The 7,591-nt window shown below is 35.6% G+C and overlaps 1 protein-coding gene across 3 annotated transcripts in view; it reads right to left on the reverse strand.

The window, feature by feature from the left end:
• Positions 1 to 7,591, reverse strand: part of CTNNA2 (catenin alpha 2) — a 1,043,800-nt gene that overhangs the window by 949,066 nt on the left and 87,143 nt on the right. The gene's annotated exons all lie outside the window — the stretch shown is intronic.

A 7,591-nucleotide genomic window follows, 5' to 3' on the forward strand; every position in this document is an offset into this window, starting at 1 on the left:
AGCCTTCAAGGAAGGCCTGAGTCAGCAACAAAGACATAATCATCGCCTTGGTTTAATGGAGGTGATTCTGTCACTCAGCAGCCTCTGACAGGCCTTCCTTTCACTCTTCCCTCAACTTTTTTTCCCTTTTCCCTTATCCTCCTTTTAAAAATTTCTGACATTATACTGTCCAAACAGCATTAAAGAAGGAGCATAACATTCTTTATGAAAATGAAATGAGTCTCTTCTTTTCTTAAATACATTCGTCATCCCACAGGGGAACTTCACAAAAGTCACAATGACCCACAAATGTAGAAAACATAAGGCATGTATTGAGTGTCACCAAAGTGACCTGTATTGCGTTCATTGTTTTAAGAAAAGAAGGTTATGGGGAGGGGGCTTTCCAGATGCACTCCTGCAAAGGCTGAAGACTAGTTATTTGTCAATCACTGCTGATCAAATGAACTGCTTGCTGCGCCAGGTCATGTGCACAAAATTAACACTCTACTCAACTTTTTATAACCCAATTTTGATATTGTCCAATTCTGGCTCCCAACCTGATACCCTCAATTTTCCCCATGTGAGTGCCTTCCTCTGTCACTAGTGTCCAGGGCTGTCCATGGGCACCGAGACTGTAGAATCTAACCTTTAGATAATTCAAATAGATTTTGCCACTGGGTCTATCCTTGAGGGTACACAGTACCTTCCTCAGCCAGGCCCATTGCTACAGAAGTAGTCTTGACTCAGAGTTCTTAGCAATCAGCCCAGTATTTCTGTCCCATTTGATATTTACTGGGCATGTCTGCTAATCAGGTACCTTGTTGGGGGACCACTGGGCGCTTAGGTGCTTAACCCCAACTCAGCTATATTCCCCTGGGGGTGACAGGCACATAAATGCATGAGTGGAGGGGGTGGAGTATGGAAGGTTTCACTTATAAGGTGTCATTTGCGCTATCTTGATAGGCATGTAGCACTGTCCTAAGTGAAAAGTGAGCAGGACAAGGAGTTTCCAGAGAGCAAAGGGCATTCCAAAGCAGCAGCAATAGGCACACTGTGTTTAAGGACAGGCAGGAATTTACAAATGAGGCCCACAAGGTAAGTAGAGGGAGAGGAAGCTGGAGAGCTGGAAGGGGCTAGAATAAATGGGCTGTATAGGCTGTGATCAGAAGTTTGTAAATTATCAATAGGTGATGAAAACTATTTAAGGATACTGTCACATATAAATTTTCTGCAAATCTTGGCTACAGACGTTTTGCTGGCTGTGGCTATAGCCACATAGTCCACGACAAAGCCAACTTAGAACCCATCAGACAGAAAATATTTTTTGCTTACTAGGAAAAAAAAATCAGGTAGCATAGCATCTTACTCATGTTACTTATTGTTGATTGTTATAACAACTTGAAAAAAAGCTTCAAAAAATCTGAAAATCAAACGAGTCAGTAAAAAAGAGAATATTATGTTCCTTTCTTTATAAGCAGACCTATCTTCATTGAAGAGAACATTAAAGTCTGGCTTTAAGTGTTGTTGTATTGCTATGGAAATTTTCTGGATCTCACTTAAGATGCATCTGCTTTTAAGGCAGTGAGATTATAAGAGGCAGAATCTGTCTGAGCCATTTAACATGAGCTGAAGGGCGATAGCAGCAGGGGTATTTTTTATGACAAACCTATTGAAATATGATGCTATATCCAAACACTTTCTTAATGACAACCGTTCACCGACAATATTAAGAAACTTTAAATAAGGTGTTTTAAAATCTTGAGATTCAAATCTCATGTCAAAACAACTGAAGGTGTAAAGCAAAAATCACCCCTGGGAAAATAGAAAAGTAATATAATTAGAAAACTGCAATAAATAATGTCAGCAGGGCCCACAACAACCAAGGTTAAACAATCTGTTCTCCAAGAATGAAGGCGGTGGGATCCGATGTCATGCCAGCATTGCTATTGTAGGCACAACCTTGGACAGCTGGAGCCAAGAGCCAATTATCACTCTTGGAATAGGATCTGGCACTGCAGTGACCTTCTTTTTCTTTTTTCAATTTTCATCACCAAGTAAAGAGAGAATATGCTCATTCCCTTCAAAGCTGATGGAGCACAGTGGTCAGCACTCATAATTTGATACTTATGTACATATGTCTGTGTGCACATCCCCTCCCTCCAACTGCAAACTGAGCCTCTGGAAGTGTGGCTGATGACTGAGGCACTCGGGAACGTTTGTTTTATCACAGAAATGGGGCCTTTTATGTACACTTGCTCCAATTTACTTCACAGCTTAATTTGCTGAATGGCAATTTTGATTTCCAGAAATAAGAAGGGAATAGAGGGAGATGTACCAGAGATCTGGGGAAGAAAAACAAGAATGCAAGACGAGGAACCCATTCAAGGAACATATGTTACAGAAGTTACATTAAAGAACTCTTAAGAGCATACACTATCTTCGGCGTTTAAGGGGCTTATCTCAGGCATTTTTTTTTTCTATTTTCTTGCTCAGCAAATTAAACCTCCTACTGGCATAGGAATTAAATTCTAATACCTCAAAAGTAACTGCAAACCATCAACCTAAGAACTGGTACTATACATTGGGCCAGATGGATGCAACCCTATAACTATCATAGAAAAGAACACTTTCACAGAAAAGAAAGAGGAAAAGAATGACAAAATTAAAAACAAAAAATTTAATATGCATTGGGAAAACTCACCTCTGAAGAAATTCAAACAAAATAGCATCTTCCGAAAAAGATCTTGAAACAAGCACACGGCAGACACAGTTGGTCGCTGCCCCAAAGACATGCCCCCTTCTTCTATGCCCCAAGCATTAGGTGCCCAGCCTTGGCACAGCCCTCAAGGATTAAGGCTTACCTAACCCATTCCTGTCTGCCAATCATTGGTCTAAGGCTGTATGTGTGTGTGTGTGTGACTGTGTGTGCCCGTGTATGGCTCAGCTCTGTTCAAAGGAATATGAGAAGGGATTTACTGAGGCATAATTGAAGAGGTTTTCTCCTCTAATTGGAGAGAGGAAATTTTTTGACATCACTCTCCTTGCTGCTTTGAAACAAATTCATTACAAGAGAGGAGTTGAGACAAGCATTTTTTGATCCATAAGAGAAACTAACACTCTGAAGTGAGAGGACAAGAGGAAGCAGGGCCCCTGACGGCCTCATGGAGCCCCTAACCAAACCTAGCCTCCTTTCCTACAGATTTCTCACCATGAACAATACATTTTTATGATTTTATCACAATTGGTCAAGTTCTCTGCTCTTTGTAAATGTATTCAAACTTATACAATATGTTTAAAACCCTTATACATAAAGGAATAATAGTAATAAAGGAAAAACAATGAATTATGAAAAAATAGAAAATATGAATCGGATAAAATTGTATATTACACATAACCAAATAGAAATCTGAAAATGAAAAATGTAACCATTAAGGAAGCAGACGGGATAAACCCCAAACTAAAGAGGATATGAACAAAAACATCATAGGAAGATCAATCTATGGAAAATAAGAAAAAGAAGTTAAAAGACAATACATTAAGGAGTTCCAATATAAGCCTAACAGGAATTCCAAAACTAAGAAAGAAATATTGTTGAGACACTTCCTCAAGAGATAAAGGCTGAGAATTTTATTGACTTAGCATGACATATGAGAATGAAAATATTTCCATTCCTAGACAGAGGATGTGGGGACGTTAGAGTATCAAGAAAAAAAGAAAAATAACATACTGTTTAGAAGCGAGCTGGGAGAAATGACAGATTCAACAAGACAACAGAACAATTATTACAAATTGCATAGGGGATATAACCATCAATCTAGAATTCTATTAATCAGTTAAATTTTCATTCAAGAGTGAGTGAGAACAAATATAAGGACTTTTTGGAAATAAAAAGACTGTCACTGATATATCTATTAGGTAAGAAGAAAAGTGAACCAAGGGGAAGGTTTGGGATGCAAGAAACCATGAAATGTGGGCAGATATAAATATGTGGATAAGTAGATCATGAGTAGACAGATGGTAGAAGGGCACAGTCTGTTGTTGTTTTACAATGGTAAAATTTATCCTCTTTATATTATTCATTTTTATTTTTTAATCAACCCTATTTTTAAACTTTAATAGTAATATATGTTCATTGTGACAAAAATAAACATTGAACATGACGAATGTTGCATTCAAAAACTAAAGCAGCTGCCATTGTTTAAATTTCATGGCCATAAAAAAACACTGTTAACATACACTGTAGAAACAGAGGAAACATGGTGGAGAGATGGCCCCAGATCTCTCCCTTTGAAATATTCTGTTCTATAGCCTTCCAAACTTAGGTCTCCCTGTACAATCATGAATGCACAATGATTTAGGGATGAAGAGGGTATTCCAAAATATTCCTATTATGCATATATTTCAGCTTCTTGCTTCTTAATCTAATATATCAACACTGTATTTACAAGTCCTCAATACTGTTCTATTTTATTACTTTTAATGAGTGCATAGTTTAGAGCAGGGTGACTCAATTTTTTCTGTAAAGAGCTAAATGGTAAATATTTTTGAATTTTTAGACATAATGTCTCTGTTGCAAGTTCTCAGCTGTGGTTTTGTAGCATTAATGCAGCCACAGCCAACATGTCCCTTTCCTCTCTCTCCATCTCTCTCTCTCTCTCTCTCTCTTTCTCTCTCTCTCACACACACACACACACACACTTCCCTTCACAGTAGGGGCATGGCCAAGCCAGGAGGTTTAGGCATGTAGCGAAGGGGAAGTTGACTTGTGGGGAGCTTTAGTTTGGATGTCATAGGATTATATACATAGTTCACAGTGATCTGTGTGTATCACTGAGTTACTGTTAGACATTGTCCCCCCTACCCATCGCATGGTGTAGAAATGAAGAATTTCTCTCCCACCCACTTATGGAACTCAGTTGGTGCTGTGACAGGAAGGTGTACGGCGAGAGTTCTCATGCCTTATAGAAGCATGTATATAGCAGTGTCAAGAAATGTATATGTGCAGAGTGGAGAAATGTACATATGTGTATAGTGGTGTAGAACCAAAGTTTGGAATGCATAAAGTCAAAACTTAGGGGGAAATTCCTACTAAAATCAGATATGTAAAACTTTACATGGAGGATGTTATCATTTTCACCTCCTTACACAGTACCCTCCAGTCAAGAATATACTCTATAATAAAGCATATATAATTTAAAAGGCGCTATATTTTTTCTTATTTTTTTATAGAAATGAAATATTTAATCAAGCTCAAGTATTCCATTGTAAAGGAAATTTTGGAATATTTCAGTAAAGCAAGAGCCTTATGGACTCTCAACTTTTTTTATATAGAAAGGTTAACGTTTTTAGTCAACTTTAAATGCTATTTTTAGAAAAACTGAGAGAAAATTAAGGTGAAATTTTAAGGTATGAGACAAATATGATAGACATAAGCAATAAAATCAAATCGAAAGTAATTACTCTGACATTAACAAATAAATTATACCAAATTTTATCTGATTATACCAAAAGCTAAACTTATTAAGACAAAAAATTATTTTTCAAATAAATGTAATTACTAATATTTTGATTATTTGATAAGCCAGTTCAAAAAGAAGTCTGAATTATATGGACATGCTGGAAAAAAAAAACATTAAATTTCTTGATGATTTTACACAAAATACTGTCATCAACAAATATTACCAAAAATACCAAATATGCTTTCTCTTCAGCCACAAACTGGCTAATAAATGTCATAAATTCACAATATTTAGTATTAGTCACTGCTCAGGAAGCCTTAAGATTCTCTGAAATCTAACAGCTCATATATGAACTCTATAGAAGTTTGTCCAAATTTGAAAATAATCTCATAAATTTACATAATATTATCAATAATTAGGTGTAAAGTCACAAGATATTTAAAATGGTAATAAACACACACACATACTTCAATCAACCATGCTAGAGAAAAGACTAAATTTGCAACCTATTTTTAATAAAAAATATTATATAATTTTGCATACGAAAATGTGATCAAAGGGTATCCAACCAAAAAATATAGAAAAAAATATAATTGTGATAAATTACATAGTTAATAAGAATATTATTTAGCTTTTTGAATTTTGTGACATTTGTGTTATGAGCTTTTTAAATTTTGCATTTGGTTGTGATTTTTTCTCATTCTTAATAAATGCCCACATTTCTACCTATTTCCATATTCCTAATTCTTATTCATTTCCTTAATGAGGACCCCAAATAGAGTATTTTTCCAGGCCCCACAAAACCTGATCTTTCCCTGGTTATAACCATTTAGCTCCTAGGAAAAATGCCTAAAAGTATTAAAATGAGATTTTTATATCTTTAGATCAATGACTTTTGACAACATTTTAGAACGATGAATATGTATAATATAATCCAAAGTGCTTTCCAGTCAGATCAATTAATAAATATGGGGGAAAAAAACCTCTGAAATTTACAGAGATTTTCTTGGTTTTTCGACACCAGGTTATCCTTATATTGTGACTAAGCAAAAATAAATAACTCATAAAAGAAACAGAGAAGACGCTGCTTTTAACATTCAGCTTATTTTTAAATGCTATACATGCACTATCAGCTTCCTAATTACACAATTATACATTTCATTTTCCATCTCTGTGCATTCTCCCTTTTACCGGGTTCTCTGGAAGAATCTCTGGGTCTCCTGATACAACATTTCCAAGAGTAGATTGCTTGCTAAATTGAATTTAGTATCTCTCTATTTTGTTCATTCTATTTTCATAAAGTTTAGAGTAAATGGGATTCTCTATCCTGTACTTGCTATAAAAAATGCAAAAATATGAATAGGAAAAAAGTTCAATTTAGCTTACATCTAGCTACCAATTCGTCTTTCACCATAATGTATATTTGATAAAGCTCAGGATATTTTAAAAAGAACATCTCAATTAGCTGAATACTAGAGCTATATAAAACTAAGTTACTGATTAGGTGCAGTATAGCCCCATGTTAAGAGGGGAGGCTGCGAAATCAGACTGCCTGCTCTTGTTTGAATCCAGATCCTGCACATCTAGCTTGCTGACCTAGACAGTTATTTAACCTGAGTAAATTTCCCAATGATAAAATGAGGATGGCAGTAAAAGCGCTTACATGGTGACACTGCTATGGAGATCAAATCAGATAAATCATGCATATTGCTTTAAAAAGAATATGGTAATAGTAAACCCTCCGAATATATTAGCTTTCCTTATTATCAGTCATCATAATCCTTCTCGATCATCTAGTTTTTTTACTGTTATCTAAAGTATTTAAAGTAAAAGCCAACCACAAGATCTATTACCTGAAATACTGGAAAGCAAGCACAGGAAGTTTGTTTTGAATATAGCAGATTTGATTCAATCTTATTATTATTATTATGATTATTATTTTACATCAAGAATTACAGGCTCTTGACTAAGAGTATAAGAACTCTCTACTTTGTCCTTATCAGTAAAACTTACAGCTGTCTCTTCCCATCAAAACAAACAAAAACAGAAAACAAAAAAAAGGACCGTGACACCCTACAGAATATGTCTTGCTCACATTCTGAAACTTTGGAAATAGTCTACTTGAAAATAACATGGTGACAACTAATCCTAGG

Source organism: Pteropus vampyrus, unplaced genomic scaffold, assembly GCF_000151845.1.
Source record: "Pteropus vampyrus isolate Shadow unplaced genomic scaffold, Pvam_2.0 Scaffold37, whole genome shotgun sequence".
NCBI lineage: Eukaryota > Metazoa > Chordata > Mammalia > Chiroptera > Pteropodidae > Pteropus > Pteropus vampyrus.